At 45.5% G+C, this 17,503-nt stretch overlaps 1 protein-coding gene across 3 annotated transcripts in view; it reads left to right on the top strand.

The window, feature by feature from the left end:
* Window positions 1-9,733: 9,733 nt before the first annotated feature.
* LPAR1 (lysophosphatidic acid receptor 1) overlaps window positions 9,734-17,503 on the top strand; it is an 84,836-nt gene continuing 77,066 nt past the window's right edge. For 2 of the 3 annotated variants that reach the window (XM_054185915.1, XM_054185916.1), the window contains exons 1-2: window positions 9,749-9,810; window positions 10,213-10,387. The gene's annotated coding sequence lies outside the window, so the exon portion shown is untranslated. Of the gene's footprint in view, window positions 9,811-10,212; window positions 10,388-17,503 lie in introns of all 3 variants that reach the window. The other variant, XM_054185917.1, reaches the window with a different exon arrangement.

The raw sequence follows: 17,503 nt of genomic DNA, 5'->3' as shown, positions 1-17,503 counted from the left end.
TGCTGGGATGACGGATCTGTGACCATAAAGCAAGTGCCTCAAAATGATACCCAGAAGATTTTCTCTGAAAAGGTGGTGGATTTCTGGTCTTTTTCAGGCTATGAATCTTGTCCTGTAGATGCCAGCTGAATGGAAAGAGGCGCAGTGACACTTCTGTTTCCAGTGATTCAAGCATTATGCCACCTGAGTCAGGAGTCATTTCTATGACCAGAGGTTGTGTCAAACTGCTGGCTTAAGACGTTCTTCCCAACTAGCAACAATGCCATGGCCTTCAGCAGAAAAAGATTTTTTAAAGCTTATGCTTTAAGTAGCTTAAGTATGTGGCAGCAAGCACATGCAATTCTGCTGTAAGGCTCCCAGTATATAAAGTTGAACTGCCTTGCACCCTGACCGACTTCTTCCGCCTCAACCTCAACATTTTACAACTTTAATGAGAGTTTTTGCTGAGAAGGAAAAGAACAAGTAGTTTCAACGTATCCGTTTAGGCTGTAGGTGCTAAAGTCCAAACCTCTGTTCGAGCATTTTAGTAATGTGGTTTTTCTAAGTCCACCTTCCTGCAGGGCGAGTGCAGTTCCCGTTGCCTTTCACAGGGTGTATGGGCCCACCTCAAAGAAAGAAAAAGCCTTTGTTTTCAGCCTTCACGCACAGCTGGTGAGATGGAGACTGGATTTTGGCTCAGGATCTTCTGTGAAAAGGTTCCAGGACAATTTGAATAGATCAACCTCAGCAAGTATGCTTATAGTATTTCTGCTGCCTCTTATCATTGCATCCGCCTGATGATATATTTGAATATACCAGGTGCCTGTCCCTCTTCATTACCTACATATCAAATAATAAAAAACCCCACATTTTTATAAAATTACCGTTATTCAACTGAATAACTGAATTTAAGCTCAAACACTCAATTGCAGGTCGGTCTCCTAATTCCTGTGGGGAAAAAATTAGTGCCTATTTTAATCACTCACTGTTAAATTTCCAATTGTTAATTCAGTCCCCAGACTAGTGGGGACCTTCCTCTATTCTACTGTGTTGAATAGTAGTAGTAGGCAAAACCATACAGCGCAGCCTGTTTCTAATTACACTCTCATGTTTCCTCCTAATGAACAAAAAACCTCCATTCCGTGCATTGCCTGTTAACCTCTGGAAAGGTCAGTGCCTCGCTCCTGTAACGCAGAACACTTTTTGCCCTTCCATTTAACACAGTTATTGCTTTCTGGAAGGCAGGATGTTTCTGGCCCAGGCTGATGCAGAATCAGGCTGGCCCATTTCATTCAACTTACATATTTGAAGGCTCAGGGAAAAGTAATTAAGTCTGACCTTAAGTATAATACTTGCCACAGACATTGTCTTGGCTACTCATCCTTCATGTGCAAAGCTGATGACTGATAAAGCATGTTTTCCATAAAAACATGTACATACTCTTGGCTTGAAGATCTTAAGCCATGTTAGAGCAAGGACTTGAATTCAGGTATTGCTTGTCCTGAGCAGCCTGACATCCATTACTTCCATCAACAGAACTACAGGATTCAGCAATCCAGCTGCCTATCAGACAGCTACTTCTTTCTGTCACAGGCCAAAAAAACCAGTTTTGTGTCAGGGAATTTCGACCAATCTAATTTATTGCCAATTAACAAGCTTCTAGTTACCGATTTTAGTATTGAGAAATAAAAACCAGTGAACAAACACTTAGAGAAACATCTCAGCTTTGCTCCTTATGCTTTTCCTCCTCCCTTCTTGCTCTCTTTTCTGCGTCGCTCAGCCCCTTTGGCAATGCGGCGGGTGGCACAGGGGACTGGGTTAATGCATTGTTGTTCTTTCACTTTTGCTCTTCCCCTTTCTGATTCCACTGCCCCAGCATGTGGTCATCCATGGGCCACTGTCCCCTCAGAGCTGTAAGCCTTCCCGAGCCTCCTCCCTGCCCCTGCCCTGCCCTACCTGGGAGGCTTTTCACTCAAACCCAAATTCAAACCCAAAAAGCTGATGGGGCCCCGCTTTTGTTTTATGGCACAGCTCAAAAGCCAGAACTGGAGCTGTTTCTGGTTTCTCTTGGTGCTGAGGAGGTCACCACCAGGACAACTACATCTCCAAATAGTTACCATGGAAATTACCAGACCTCCCTCTGCACTTTGGACACCCTCTTCCCACTAAAAGAAACGAGAATTGGACATCCAGAAATTTTTGAAAAACAAGGTCCGAGACAGCCAGCTTCTGTCAGCTGCTCAAAAAAGCAGATGTGACATCAGGGAAGGTGTGCTCCTCTGTCAAAAATATGGGGTTAGACTTTCATCAGGTTTAAAGTGGCTTTAGTTGATGAGGTCAAGGCGTCTGTTCCCCCACCCCACTAGCAATAAACAAATAGCTTTCTACTCGTTTTTCATTGTAGCCCTTACTCTGCCTGCCCTGCGAAGGTAGCACAGAGGAACTACAAGAACATTTGCAAACAAATGCTGCAAACATTACGTGTGGCTTTGTGAAAACAAGCAGTGATTCAGCCCTAAATGGCAACAGATAGTAGCAGGCAACCAGGCCTTCAATTATTAACTAACAAGGCTAAACTGACCCCAAGTCTTTCCTCCATGCTTGCGTGAGGCAGAGAAGGGGCATTTCACTGAGTGTGCAGCATCAGCCTGGTTGGAAAGCGGCGTCGTGGCAGCCAGCCAGCAGAGCACTTTTAAGGGTGCAGCAGCTGGGTTTCTGGATTATGTGGTCTTTGCACCCATGGAGATGGGCAAAGCCTTGAGCTGTCTCCATCACCCTGGCCTTCCTCACTCTCCCTTGGTGGGGAACTGGATCCAAACCTACACAGAATAATAGAATAGTTTGGGAAGGAACCTTCAAAAGTCATCTTGTCCAACCCCCTGCAATGAGCAGGGACACCTTCAACTAGATCAGTTTGCTCAGAGCCCCATCTCTTTCCATCTGAAGTGCCCCAGCGCGTCCAGTCCCCCTATTCCAGAAAGCCACAGGAGGGTTTCCCACAGTTCCCCTGTGCATGGAACGCCTGCGGGACAAGTCTCAGATACCCAACAGTGTCCCAGGTGGAACGAGATGGTGGGGAGAATCCCATCCTTACAGCCTGGTTTCCAGGCTGGAGGCCAGCCCCTGCGTTGTATCCCTGAGATAAAATGAAGTCCAGGAGCAGCAAATTGCAGAGCAGCGCAGGAAAAACCTCTGTTCTGCTGAGAGAAAAGGAATGCCTAGAAAAAACGGGCTGCCAGCTCCACTACCTGGTATCCCTGCCTCTCCCCATCCCAGCTTGCCTTTGTACTCCTGAGTTCACGCTAAGGAGGGTGGACACCAAATACCTGACCTCTGCTTCTTTCTCATTGTGGCCCTGCCCCAAAAAGCTGCATCAGAGATAACTAATCCCTACCAGCACCAGGGGAGGTTTGTGGGAGGCAGGTGAAAAAGTGGGCACAGGGGCCCCGGGGAACAGAGGAAAGCAGAGGGTGTCTCCAAGGGTCTTGTAAGCAGTCTGCATCCACGCTCCTCTACTTTCCTTCTTTTTCCCCCTGTTTTCTTTGATTTATTTTACTTTATTTTTAGCTTGCTCAGTAAGTACAACCTTAAAAGAACTGAAATGGAAGCAAAAGAAGTAAGAAACCTGACTTCACTTCTGGCACTAGGGCCTGGAGCCCCTCCAGCATCTCAAAAGTAGGTGTACAGGAGAAGCCCAGATTTGGTGGGAAGCCTTTGCTTGCTGCTAACCTAATATTTATGACTTTTTTTTTTTTCTTTTTCCATTCTCCCTGTCCATACGCTCTGTTCAGACATGGGGATCAGCAACGAGCCACAGAGATGTGTTTGTCACTTAACTATACCAAGTCTGTGTGTGACAAAGGGTGGCTGCAGAGCCACAGTGGAGACACAGACAGTGTTGGAGTTGAGCGTTGGAACTGAGAGCAAGTTTACAGAGGAGGAGCGTAAGCCAGAAAAATTAACGTGCCTGTGGTAACATATACAAGAAGTGGATTCCTAGACCACTCACTAATTAAACCTGGAGACCAGGAAGATTATTATAATAGGAATTATGTTTAATGAAGTAGGTGTGTGCTCTCGCGGAAAGGAACATCTCCCACTGCCTGACATTTTTCCTGTATTTTCACATATCTGGAAGGAATTTCTCCATATATACACACCCCTATGACTTTTTTAGGTCCTGCATATTCATCACTGAATAACCCTGTTGACTCTAACGGAGTGTCACCTGGAATGAATTTTCCTGTGCCTTAGAAGAATATATTATGCGTGGGTCCTGCATACATTATTTAAATGGCAGCACTAAGAAAACAGCATGAAATGCATTCATCAGCCTGACTGCCAGAGGTGTTGCACACCTGCAGGTCCCATTTAAGGCCAGTGGAAAGTGGAGGGTGAGAGGCATCTCCTCTTCTGCATTCTGAGGACTGAATAATTTATCAGGAGGTTATTGAAGGTTTTTAATGGTGCAATCAAATCATTATAAGCAAAAAGCTACAAAATCAAATTCAGAACAATGAAAGCATCAGTTCATTAATGGAACAGTTCCAGCCATCTGGCATTCATATGTTCTGCATTGGGGCTGTTATTGTGCAGCCATAAATGACCCAATCTTACCTTCAAGCAAGAGCTTTCATTAACTAAATATATCCAAATTCTTTACCTTTCAGCTAATATTACAGGTCCTATCCTGTGTTTTGGAAGGGGCTTTTTTTCAATTTTGTTCAGTTGAAGCTTCAGTCCCACACCACATCTCTTTTGGGTCCCCATCCCACTGTGGACACAGTACCACTTGAAAAAGTTCTAATGATTCGTGGTGCCAAAGTTCTGGAAGAGAGAGAAGGGGCAAATTATATTTCAGTGAAAATAGCAACACTTAGACACTAATGATAGATACTGTAGCTCAAATGAAATGCAATTCTAATGTAGGTCTGAGTTTTTCAGCCTTCTAACCTGAACCATTCTATGATTATTTAATTTTTTTCAATTGATAGCTCCAGCAGCTTTTCAAAGATCTGGCATTTAAATGGGCCAAACTGATGTGCAAAGTCATATACAGTACAGAGGCATCCATCAGTCTTTTTCCAAGTAATTTTTTTTTCTTTTTATCCTGTAAAGAGGATTCAGTTTATTGGTGGAAAAATATCATTCAGTCCCAGGTGAAAAGGCAGCACAGACAGGAAAAATTATATAATTTTTGATCTCTGTTGGGGCAGAATTTTACATCCACTGGACCTTACATGTAGAGCCAGAGGGGTGGGTGATGGAGAGGCGTGCAAAACTGTGCACCCACCAGCTGCTGCTGCGCTTGCTGGGGGTAAAACTCTCCCTTGTCTGCTTGTATCCTCATGAGAAGGGGGATTTCAGTCCTTTCATGGCAGACTGGGGCCCTACAGTTGATGAAGAGACAAATCAGAACAACAGTCACCGCCCAGTCTTCCCTAAACGCCCTACCTACAAACAGATGCTGTTTCTTAGAGAACCTGAAAAACAAAAAAAAACGACCGAGCAGCAATGTCCCGGTGGCTACTTGGGCTTTTAAGCATCTTGCATAAATGCACAGCTCTCCCAAAACAGTGGCAGTGACTTAAGGACAGATGCCACGTGGGGCTGTTCATTGCTGCTGCCGTCCCACGGGAGGCGCATGTCCCTAGCCTCCTGCCACTGCTTTCCCCACGTGGAACCTGCACCCATCCCCGTCTCTGTCCTTACCCAAAAACTCATAGCTCCCCCTCACTGTCTTGCCTCCCCCACAGTGGTGACTCCATGACAGTCAGTTTCCTGGTGTTCCCTCCTGCCCCTGTGCCCCCCAAACAAGCACCATACACTTCACACAGCCACCGACTCTTGTGTGCTCCAGCGCATCATGCCACGTGGGTTGTAAGATTTTAACAGGAAAGCTGAAGCTTAATGGTCCTGTATGAGTTATTACTGGATTTGCCAGTATTGCATTGAACTCCTTTGTGCCTCCGCCAGTAACTTGCCTGAAGCATCTTACAAACACTGGTGCAACCATCTCAGGGCAGCATGGATGGTTTGAGAGTCAGGACAAACTCAAAGCCCCTTTCACAAAGAGCTGACACACTGGTCACTTGGACAGATGCCATTCTCCTTTCTGGCATTAGGCTGCTCTGAACAGCCCAGATCTTGACACAGAGAGTGTGGGGAACAACCATCTCCTCTTCTTTTGTGGGCACATCCCTATCCCTCAATATGCTCAGGCACGCATGGGCACCCACTTTTCCTTCAATCATGGCCTTGCAGCCCTGCTATTAGGGGCTGGGCATGGGCAGAAAGCCATGAAAAGCCAAAGCTTGGCTTGCAGGAGCAGTATGGTCATGTTAGCTTTTCAGCATCCAGCTACGCTGGGGAAGGATTAGGACGAGCTCAGCTCCGAGCAGCATGGGGCTGAGCCAGGGACAGAGAGAGACTCTGCATGGAAAAAGCTGCTTTCTGCCTTGAGAGGTTTCCAGGTTTCTAGAGGAGTCGATGGTTCGTAGGACATGGTGTGCTGCTGCTGTAAATGCACAGCAGGAGGCCAGAGGAGAGGGCAGCAGGGCAGCAGCTCTGCAATGGAACAAAGATGTCGTGGCTTTACGGGCAGGGCTGCTTTCTTTCTGTGGGACTCCTGATGTGTCTGAAGCTGCTGTGGAGAACAGCGTGTTTTCCAACTGCGGGTGATGTTATTTGCTCAGATTCCTCTGCATCCGCATTTCCTCAGATCCCCTACACGTGAGCACGGGGCGTCGGATAGTCCATATATAACAAATGAGCAAAAAAGTTAAACTCCAGAGCGTGCTTTATTCTGCACACATTGCTGGAGCTCTTCTTCATAACATAACACAACACGTGTTCTAGCAATGCACCACTGACGGTGGTATAGTAGGAAATTGGAATATACTTAAAAGCTGATCAATAAAAAGTGTACAATGAAAACATTTTTCAAGTTCTCTAATTATTCCTATCTCAGATAATTCCGAAACTTGCCTCCCCACACCCCCCACACCCCTCCCCAACTAAGATACTGTTAATTGTGGTCTCATCTAACACTGCCTTCAAAGCATCCACTGCACTGAAAGATTCAGCATATTTCCAATCCGAAATTAAATTATCCTTTGTTAAAAGAACACCACAGTATGCTGCACAGAGAAGTGACAGAGTGAAGAGACATCTTAACTGTAAATTCCCTGAATTTTTATTTTTTAATTAAAAACACCAGAGGTACTTTCCAGCCCCAGACTGAAGAGGAATTAGATGTCTAACTTTTCTGGGTCTGTATGACTAATCTTGCAGACACCCAGTTGAAACTGTATGAACGCTGAGAATTAAATATAAATATATCAATGTGTGTACATGTTAGGGCATACTTATGATTTGAATCGATTCACAAAATCGAGCACATGGAAATTACAGGGTTTGTTCTGAAAACAGACGTTTTTCCAGACTGAGGGATGTGAAAACTACTTTCCTATCTAATGCGATTCAGCACATCTGTGTGTGATTACACAAACACGTCTCAGACCGCGGAGCAGCACAGCCAAGTCTCATAGAAGTTACATTCATTAAACTTCGTTGGACCACGTGATCTCCCCTGGACCTTCAATATTTGCCTGTTTCTAGGATTTACTGAAGATTCCCTATATTTTCTAGTTAGAGCAAGAGTGGAGGGCTGAGAATTAATTATATTAGCCTTGAATAAATGATAAGTCACTGTTTCAGGGCTGAGCAAGCATGTCTGAAGTCACTAACAGAAATCAAAGCAACTGAACATTGCTGCTTTAACTCCATCACTTCACTGAAGGTGGACTCTGAAATACTTCTTTTTTTAATGTGCGTCATCATTTTGCCTTCATATAATTCCATCTCGTGTACAGATCAGCCTTTCCCTGTGAGCACAGGACTGCTATTTTCCTTCAAGCGTCAGTAGCTACAGTCACTACTGAGAAGGTCCTAGCCAGCAAATCTGAGTAACCATACTAGATGAGATGTTTTTATGGATGCTAGGCAGTGGTAATTCCCAATTCGCAGATGCAGTAGCTGTTCCCACCAAGCATCTTCATATGTGAAACACACTGCTGCATGCTTGGGGTTGTTGGTCTTGCCACGGAGACGCAAGTCCTGTCAGCTCATCCTTTGCTTGAAGCTTTGGTTATTTTTAAGTTAATCTTCATTGTTATAGTGGTATCTGTGCAACTGGCTAAGCACGGGATAGGAATTGTAGACATATGCAGGCAGTCCTGTCCCAAAAAGCTGAGTAAAATCCAGTTTACAATGAAGCTACATTAAAAAAATATATACCCATAGCACTGGAGGAACCATTTTTACATTCTGAAGACCTGCTTTTCAACCAGTGAGTCATGCAAGTCAGCCCATTTCTACCACCAGGGGAGGACTCGTGCAGTTCGAGCACACTGTTTCAAGCCTGCAGTTGTTGTCCAACCTGGATGGAGCTGGTACATAGACGGGAAACTATTAAGACCTGTCACAGTACTTAGTGTATGGATGCTAAACCAGGTATTAGATAGAGCTTGTAACAGAATTTGTTTCTTGGTCACCCCTTGCAAACACTTGGTACCTTGCCTTGAAAACAGGTAGAAGATGAAATCAAGCTTTTTCGAAAGTTAATGGCCTGCTGAATGCTTAACAAGACTTTTCATCACATTGAAGCCTAATCCCTGTGCTAAATCACAGTGCTGAGTACAGAAACAAGGTCCATTGTTTTGTGGGGAACAAAACATCTGTCCTCTTGAAATACGTATACATACACAGCCATTTTTGATACACCAAAAAAAAAAACATTTCACTGCTTCCTAAAGGGAAAGAGGTCCTAATCAGCCATGGCAGCAGGAGATCTGCTCACACTGATGCTGAAAGCATCATTGCTAATAACAATACCCGTGATACAGCAGATATTGTCAGCAGCTATGGAAGCCAGCGTCATCACTGTGTTCATAGTACATAAGCAAAGATTTGTCTTGAGGAGAACTATTTCTGCTGCTTTCTGGTTCCTTGGGAAACACAAGGAGTACTGTAAATGGGCTTGGTCTTTCATTATGGACTTTGTACTGCTGGAGGCATTGCTGCCTTCTACGGCTGTAAGTAACCTCTCTAGAAATCTCTCTACAGGGGTTAGAAATGCCTAGCCATTCCGGCCACTGAACACTAAGTGCTGTGCAGCATACACTGTCTTTTCACTTGATGCATGCACATGCAAAAGTGGCCTCTAGATGCTACTGCAATCCAACTAAATCAGATTATTTCACAGTAAAAACTGATGGGGGGGTGGTGGGGGGGAAGAAGTAATTTCAACCTGTTTTCTGTATAATGAAATAACTCTTCTAAGTCTGGAAAAGTACCCGTTGTGCCACCCTGCCCCTTTGCAAGGGTTTGGCGAACCTACAGAGGGATCCTTCCTACCGCCGGGGCTTGGCCAACGGCTCCGGCCGGCGTCGGCGCGAGGCCCGACGGCGTTCGCAGGAGGAAAATTCGGTCGCTCCAGAGGGACCGGCCTTAGCCCCGAACCCCCGCCGCCCTCGTTCTAGGTAGCCACTGCCACCGGCCCAAGCTGCGGAGAGCGGTGAATCCGCCGGGCGGCGCGGGGCGATGCTGTCGGGCTGCGGCGGGGCGGCCGCGGTCTCCGGCGGTGCGGGGCGGTGCGGGGCTCACCTGGGCCCCCGCCCGGCGGGGGCGGGCGGAGCGGGGGCGGAGGGAGCCCGGTCCTCCCTCCCTCGTCCCTCCCCGTCCCTCCCGGTCCCTCCCTCCCTCCCTCCGTGGGCGCCGGCGGCGGCGCCGCGCTCCCTCCAGCCGCGCAGCCCCGCGCAGCCCCCGCAGGTAAGCGCGGCGCGGAGCTGGGGGGGTCCCGCCGTCCCCGGCCGGGAGAGGGTGCCCGCTTCCCTTTCCCCGCGGTCTCCGCTTCCCTGGCGCCTTCTTCCCTTGGCTTTTTGGGTGTTTTCTGTAGCATTTCTGCAACCGGTGCAAACTTCTGCGGGCGCGCAGCAGCGTGAGGAGGAGGCGCGGAGCGTCCGGCGAAGGGCTCGTTAGGGATGGGCTTTAATGGGCTGTTGGTGTCGGGTCAGGCTGCTGTGTCTGCTGGGCTAACATCTCTGAGCTTGGGCCGGAATAAGTAATGGACACTTGTTTGATTAAGGGACACTAACAGTACTGCCATTGTTCGCTTACTGTCCTGATTTTTTTCTTTTTTTTTCTTCTTTTTTTTTTTTTTTTTTTGTGAAGTCTCTTTGGATTTATTTGTACCAAATTAAGGCAGTGGAAAAAAGTCCTACCTAAAAAAAAAAATAAAAAAAAAAATGGTTGCCATCTCTCTCTCCTGACTTCTTCAGTCCTTCGGATGAAGAGCCTGCGAAAGTTGGATGGGAGCTGTGTCCGTGTGTCTGCAGTGTTTGCAAAGGTAAAGGACAGGGAGAGGATGAATGACAAGCACAAGGGTACAGAGTATGAGAGAAAGGCCGGGAGGGTGGGGAGCATGAGCAAAGCTTTAGGACAAAAGCCGTTAGCAAACTGAAGTGAGAAGAGAGAGGTGGAACCCGGGGGACCGAGTTTCTTCCTCTCGCTCCTTTCTGCATGTTCCTTTTAAATAGCTCCACAATGGGAAACCCCCAAAGAGCTTCTTCCTATGGAAACCTGTGAGAAGTTTTCTGGGTAGCCCTTTATCAGGAAAAATGTTGGCATGCCTGTGCTTTTTTTTTCTGGTGGATTTCTCTGTGAAACAAGCTCACACCTTTCTTATTTCAGTTGTCTGTGAATAAATTAGAAGCTGTTCAAATCCCCCCTTTCTTCTTTTTTTTTCCTTCCTTTTTCTTTTTTTTTTTTTTTTCCTTATTTGCTGTAGCTTTTTTGAAGATTCGAGATAAAATAGCTTGCAGGAGTCTCTGTAGGCAATCTGTGTGCCCAAAGTGCTGGGGAATTGGGGTGGCTGCCGTCTTTTACTACTAAAAACTGCTGCAACTCTATCTTTTCAAAGAAAGTCTCTTGCATGCTAAGTCAGGTTTGGTGTGCTGTACCATTTCGTCTAAAATGAGTCACTCTCAGGTCTGAGAATCATGTTTCAATTTGGCAGCCAGGACTGTGTGCCATGCAGCCTGTTACTCTTGTGTGAGGATGGGGTATACTGTAGTACTAAAATAATATATTCTGGCAATTTCAGCAGCAGACTGAAGCGGTGTTCTGTGTGCACAGGCGTAAGTGAAGCTCTGTCCTGCCGCTCGCTAATACTGGCTGTAGGCATGCCATATGTTTCTCCTTAACTGATAGATGCTTGGACTTACAAAGCAACTCCATAGGCCTGTGTTTTACTCCTGTTTTTATTAAATATTAACTACACAAAATCAAATGCTGCCTTTCTCCAGAAAGGATTGACACTGTCTCATCCTGTGCAGTTGTACATGAATTGTTTTTGTTCTGGCTTTTCAGCTGCAAATAATGAAGGAAATGTCGTTTAGGAATACTGGGAAACACTGTTTCATGCTCAGTATGGTGTTGTCCTTATCAGTGCCTATTACAGGTTGCACCAGTTAAGCCCTTGGCTGCTATAAACATTGTTCTGAGAAGTTACCAGTAATGGTGCTGGCTGGAGAAATAAAAATACTGACTGGTGTCTGCTTTCTTTTCCTTCCCTCTTCAAAACAAATATTGAGGGTGGAAAGGTTAAACAGCTTTTGAGACAAAACACATGGGAAATGCAAAGTTAAAGTAATGCTATGCTGTGTGCCCCGCTTTAATACACAAACTTAACATGTGAGTAGCAGACAATCTTATCACTGTATGCAAAGATATTTATGGCTGTGTGGTTTTCATCAGTAACTCTGGAAGATTGTAACTAAAATATAATTCCTTCTCTGCTAAGAAACGGGAGAAAATAAAAATCTGTTTTTAACTTGTGAAAGTTTCACATAGGGAAGCCATGTGGGGAATTTGGGAGGGGGTGCTGAAGAAAGCGTTTTGCTCTGGAGCTGAAACATAGGTAGGACTTACGTAGGGTTGGCTTTTACATTGCTGTGACAAGCCATTAATAACACCTTCATGAATTTAAGACCTTAATTGTTTCCCAGTAGCCTCTCCATGTTGAGCTTTCTTTGTCCAATGTTCAGAGGCTTAAACCAAAACGCAAGTATTTCCGCTGAGTAGCTTTTGTCTCTGGGAGACCACCACCATCTTGCCTTTGAGTACCCAGCAGGTTTGTGCATTAGCTCTTAGAGGTACAGATGTCTGAAGAGCTGGCTTTGAGCACCTCTAGGTGGTGACCTGCCAGCACTTGCTGAGCTCTGCTCAGCATTTGACACCGCATACTGTGTCATTTGCTGTGTATGTGGCTGCTTTATTGCATGGGCACAGGGGAAAACCCAGTGCAGCTCTGTCGCCATCGGGGCTGGATGGGGAGCTCTCACAGACATTACTTGTGGTCTTGGTGATGTCCAAGGACACCTTGAAGAATATGAAAGTGGGAACAGGTTGAACTGTGCGGCTGTTGTCCTTCCCATTATCATTTGCCCCCCAAAATTGGAATTTTCTACATTTGTGTGATTTGTTCCCTTTCATAAAGAAAAGTCCACGTAATTTAAGGGACACTTAAATTCAGTTTAAATCCATCTAAATGGGTTATTTGAACTGCAGCTGCTACCAGTAATGCTAGGGAAAAGAAGCATACAACTGTTTTACTGAAAGGAGGATAGAGCAAAAAATATTTGATCCCTTCAGCATCTTTAGTTTGTGGATTAGTTTTTTATATGTAGTGTATTTCACTGCTTCTTCCTTCACAATGGGTTATATTCTTTTTTTCTTTTTTTTAACAGTTTGGTAGTATGAAAAGAAAAGGAAACAACTTCCAAAAAAGTAAACAGTGTGATTGTAAAAAAAAAAAAAAATAAACAAAAACAGGGGAGTTATCAAAAGGCAATGCCAATAGCTGAAAAAAAAAACCTACTTGCACTCTTTCCCTTCCCCCCACCCCCCCACCTCCCTACACCTTCATCTGTCCTTTGCTTTAAGGTTACTTTCCATTCAGGTACAGTCCCCATTTGAAGTCTTAGTATTTAATGATAATTTGAAGGGAGAACACTGCCCACTGCTCTCCAGAAAGATCTGATCGTGAGGGACTTGAAGTGGTAATGCCTTGAACTGGTAGCGATTACGTAGCATCCCGTGTGTGCTTTTGCCTTTGCTTTTCCATGTGTCGCGAGGTGATGCTGTAGAAATGTGACACTCCTCAGTGGTGCGTTAGGACTGAGCTCAGCACATTTTGTGTGTTCCCTGAGATTCCTCCATAGCTAACTCAGAAGCTTAAGGCTTCATCCATGGCTCATACAGGTCAATGGTGAAATCCCTGTAGGGACTGAAGAGCTTTGGATCAGCTGCAAGGTTGATGTGCTGCTTTGACAGAAATGCAAAATTATTCCCAAGGCAGAGGAAAGCTCTATCAAGGGAATAAGAGCTGCTGTTCTGCTTACATTTCAGGAGACTTGAATTTTGGTTCTCCTCATTTATCTTTCAAGCTTAGTTTCTTTAAAACAAGTTGAAGTGTTCCCTGTGCGTTCTTGCACCTTCATTGCCACACTGAGGCAAATGACAGTCAACACCTGAAGTGCGTCTGGTGCCTTTTTTTGATTTTTAGTGAAGCTAGGGAAGAATTCTGAGAAGTGCCTGCCTTTGTATATCCAGATCTCTCCTCCTCGCATCCATTGATGTTTCTTGACTGCCTGACACTCTTCTCCCACACCTGAGCTGAGGAAGAACATACCTGGCCTGCAAAGTCTTGGTTATTGTTTGGCTGAAGATTGCACGCTAGGATCAGTTTTCATTTTTAATGACTGGTGCCTCTTATTCTTGAAAATGTAATTTCCATTTGTACAACATTTAGCACTGGTAAGGAAAAAAGCCTATTTAATGCCAGTTTGGGTAGTGTACGTGTGTCCCTACCCCACACGGCAATTCCACGATCATTGCATTTCCCTCATGAGCTCTTGAAAAAGACCTTTTGAGGTCTGTAAGGCATTGCATTGCTATATAGAGGAACAACAGCCTTGCTCAGCACGGTGCAAAGTCTCCAGCATTTCCTGACAGGCACAGCCTGGAGTAGTTTGTTAAACACATTTTTCTTAGTCCTGCATCTACTTCCTACTGCATCTGGCTCCATGATAATGTTAATTAATAATGTTAGCGCACATAAGCAGGTGAGCGCTGGCGCATTTACCCCAGGGTAAAGAAGCATTTCTTCCTCAAAAGAATCGCGAACCTTCTTTCTTTGCTTCTGGCAGAGGAAAACAGCCAGACTTGCATGGCTGCAGTGGTTCGAGGAGTCTGGGTAAGGCGTGCATGGCACAGCCAGGGGATGGAGACCATGTCCCTCCTCCTCAGGCCTCTCCTGGGATGAATAGCCTGGATGGGGTCCTGGTCTGGTGTGTGAAGAGGGTTTTTGCTTTCCAAACGCCTCGAAGATTATTGCCGGTGGAGCTGGATGATGAGCCGGCTGTCGTTACTGGTGGGGAAATGGGAGGTGAGCGTTGCCCCTCGCCGCTCCTCGCCCGTGGATCACAGCGTGGTCTGCTGCTGCCGTGGTGGCGGATGGCATGGAGCGGCGGCACGAGAAATACTTCCAGGTGCAGAAGTGGGAAGGCTGCATCTCTCTTAGCAGAAAACATGTTTTGAGAGTGCGGGTACTGTGTTGGTGAGAACTGCACTACAGTTTAGTGCCAACTGGATTATTTTTATTTTAAATCACTTTAACTTGAAAGGCACTGGAACTGCTTTTTTTTTTTTTTTTGGCTTCCACGTGGCATACTCTAGATAAAATTTGGAGGTGCTTTCACCTTCTATTTAAAAATACAAAGGTGCCAAGTATGCAAGCCTAATATTATCTCTCTGCTTCTGAGTCTGAATAACAGGCAAACATCTCCTGAAACTGCTGGGGAAAAGTGCTGATGAGTTTGATAGTCGTTTATGATAAACTTCAACTCTCTGTAATACACCAGCATGAGGCCTACACACCATTTAGCCTTTTCTGTAGGAATTTACATGCCACAGTGACCTTCTGAGTAGGGTGAATTTCACAGGCACTCTCTAGACAGTATATCTGTTTCTTTGCCAGCTAGAAAATGTATTGCATACTGCAGTGCTTGCAGGAGCAAGCAAAAAAGCATTGGATTGACATCAAAGGCAAGATCTTTTCTGTACAAAATGCTGGAGATTTTAAGAGTGGTAAAAATCTGGCAAAGGAAATGCATACTGTTTTTCATTGTAAGCCCCTTTCCCTCCCTCCTCCCCCTCTTTTTAGGGCGTGTATGTCAAATACGAAATAGTGCCAGGACATTATTTATGGGAGCAGTTTGCAGAGACTTTTCTTAGAAGTTCTTTGGCCATTTGGGGATGATTGTTTTCAGCCTGGGTGGAAAAAAAAGTATGTATAACTACAGCACTATCCTTTTTTGTGAAGAAGTTAGCTGCAGCTCTGTTTAAATTTTTTTAAAAAAAGTGTTGGATGAGTATTGAATGCTCACTGCACAGAGAGATTTTTATCTTCTTTGGATGTGTGAATGATTATTTAAGAGCACTGAGCTTAACATGAACTCCAGGAAAGACTTACTGGCATCTGAGAAGTCAAGGGAGATGCTGTACAGGTCACGTCTATTTGTTAGGAGCTTATACTTCAGGTTGGTGTTTGCTAACCTCTCAGAAGGAAATAGCTACTTACCTTGCAAGCGTGGCAAGTGTTGTTTTGTCTGTTGCAATAGGGCATCAGTAAAGGCTCTGCAGCCGCTGAATTTCACTAAATGTTTAGTGACGGATAGTGCAATCTGCTTTTGGGCCATCGGGAAAGTCAGACCTGCAGGATGGCGTCCCAAAGCCTTGACCTGCTGCTGGTGATGGAGCGAGCATGCCATCCACAGACACTGCAGGTGTCATCAGGATTCTGGTGCAGAAGACATCCCAAGTTTATTTGCTGCTCGCTTCTGAATCAGCTTCCCCAGCGGTGAGCAAGGTGGAAGGGCTGATCCTGGCCCTGGGATGCTGCCGGTGCCCTGGTCACTGTCCCTTCAGCTCCCAGCACAGCACCCCAGCGGGTGGTGAGCACCTCGGCTCTCCTGCTGCTTTGGAGCAAGGAGAAGCAAATTGTCAAGCAGTGGCACCAGCTACAGCTGCTGGCCCTCAATTAGCTGGCTGAAGGCAGGACACCTCGGTGAAGGACTGCGGGTTAATATCTCAAGCCAACATCTATTTCCGGAGGAGGTCATCTTGCTCCTAGAAGAAGTTGCCTTGCACTGGGAGGGACTTGTGTCAGTAGTTACTGTGGTCAGGTCACAGTATTCCTTCACTTCTCGTGCCTGCATCAGGTGCTCACTCTCTTTCTTGGTGGTATCCCTTTTCTTGTGGTTGCTTTGTTTTTTCCAATCCCTTACTGTGCAGCTGTGATGTCACTTCTTGGGTCCTAGCACCTTTAGGATTTTGTTGTTATTTTACTAACCATTTTCACAGTTGCTTGTAACCAAATATGAAGTAGTAGCAAACGCTGTCAGGGTTGTATGTGTGTGTGTGTTTGCTTTTCTATCCAGACATTTCTGAGCACTTTCATTGACAGTCCAGCTAGTAGAAGTAAATTACGCACAAATTTTTGTGTAGTTGCTGTTTCCATGCCTATTGTGACAGGTGTGTTTTCAGTCATTCCCTGTAGAGATTGGGTCAGTAGTTTTACAAGGTATGTTCAGTCCTGAGATGAGCTGCCGTGGAGAAGTGTTGTTTTGATGTGGTAATGAAGCTGTAATGCAGGATGCAAAGGGGCAATTTGGCTACTTTGCCTCAGGTTGTGCTTACAGGATTAAATTTTGTGGTGCATTTCTATAGTTGCCTGCAAGTTTTGAACATATATAACTAATTATTGAAGTACAAAAGCATTTGGGAAATTGGTAGGGGAATGTGCGATAGACCAGAATAATAGATTTAGACTGATGACGATAAGTCTGTAAGTCCCAAAGGAGAGTGCTGCCCAGTAACTTCGGTATTAATACTGTGTTGCATGTCATTGACTGCTGCACTTGGAAAATGTCTTTGCAAATGTGGACACAGCTCTGCTGAAGTGTCTGATTGGCAAATTATTGTTATGGGAGAATAAATTGAATGTTCCCTGGGTCCATCCAGGAATGTCCCTGGGCAGTTCTGTCTTGTCGGGAGGAGATAGCGAAGGTACTAAGAGCATGTTGTTGTCCTATATGCCGCGGTAACAACTAGAACCTGCTGGGAGTCACATCTGAGCATGTGATTACCATCCACATAATCGTTAGATTTGGTCGAGGAGCAAACCCTTCCCTGGCTTTTGGTGAAGGACTCTTTGGGGCATTCAGCTGTTTTCTATCCACATCCCCCCCGGCTTACCACTACGTTCTTGCAGACACAAGGCCAGTGCTCCAACAGGGTCACTGCTCCCTCATTCCTCTTGTCATGCAATGGGGTTCACACATTGTTTTCCTGAGATGGTGCAGTGGGGTAACCAACTTCAAGCAAATTGATGTCTGTGTAG

Source organism: Rissa tridactyla, chromosome Z, assembly GCF_028500815.1.
Source record: "Rissa tridactyla isolate bRisTri1 chromosome Z, bRisTri1.patW.cur.20221130, whole genome shotgun sequence".
Lineage (NCBI taxonomy): Eukaryota > Metazoa > Chordata > Aves > Charadriiformes > Laridae > Rissa > Rissa tridactyla.
The sequence above is the reverse complement of the archived record's forward strand: the minus strand, read 5'-3'. Positions and strand labels throughout refer to the sequence as shown.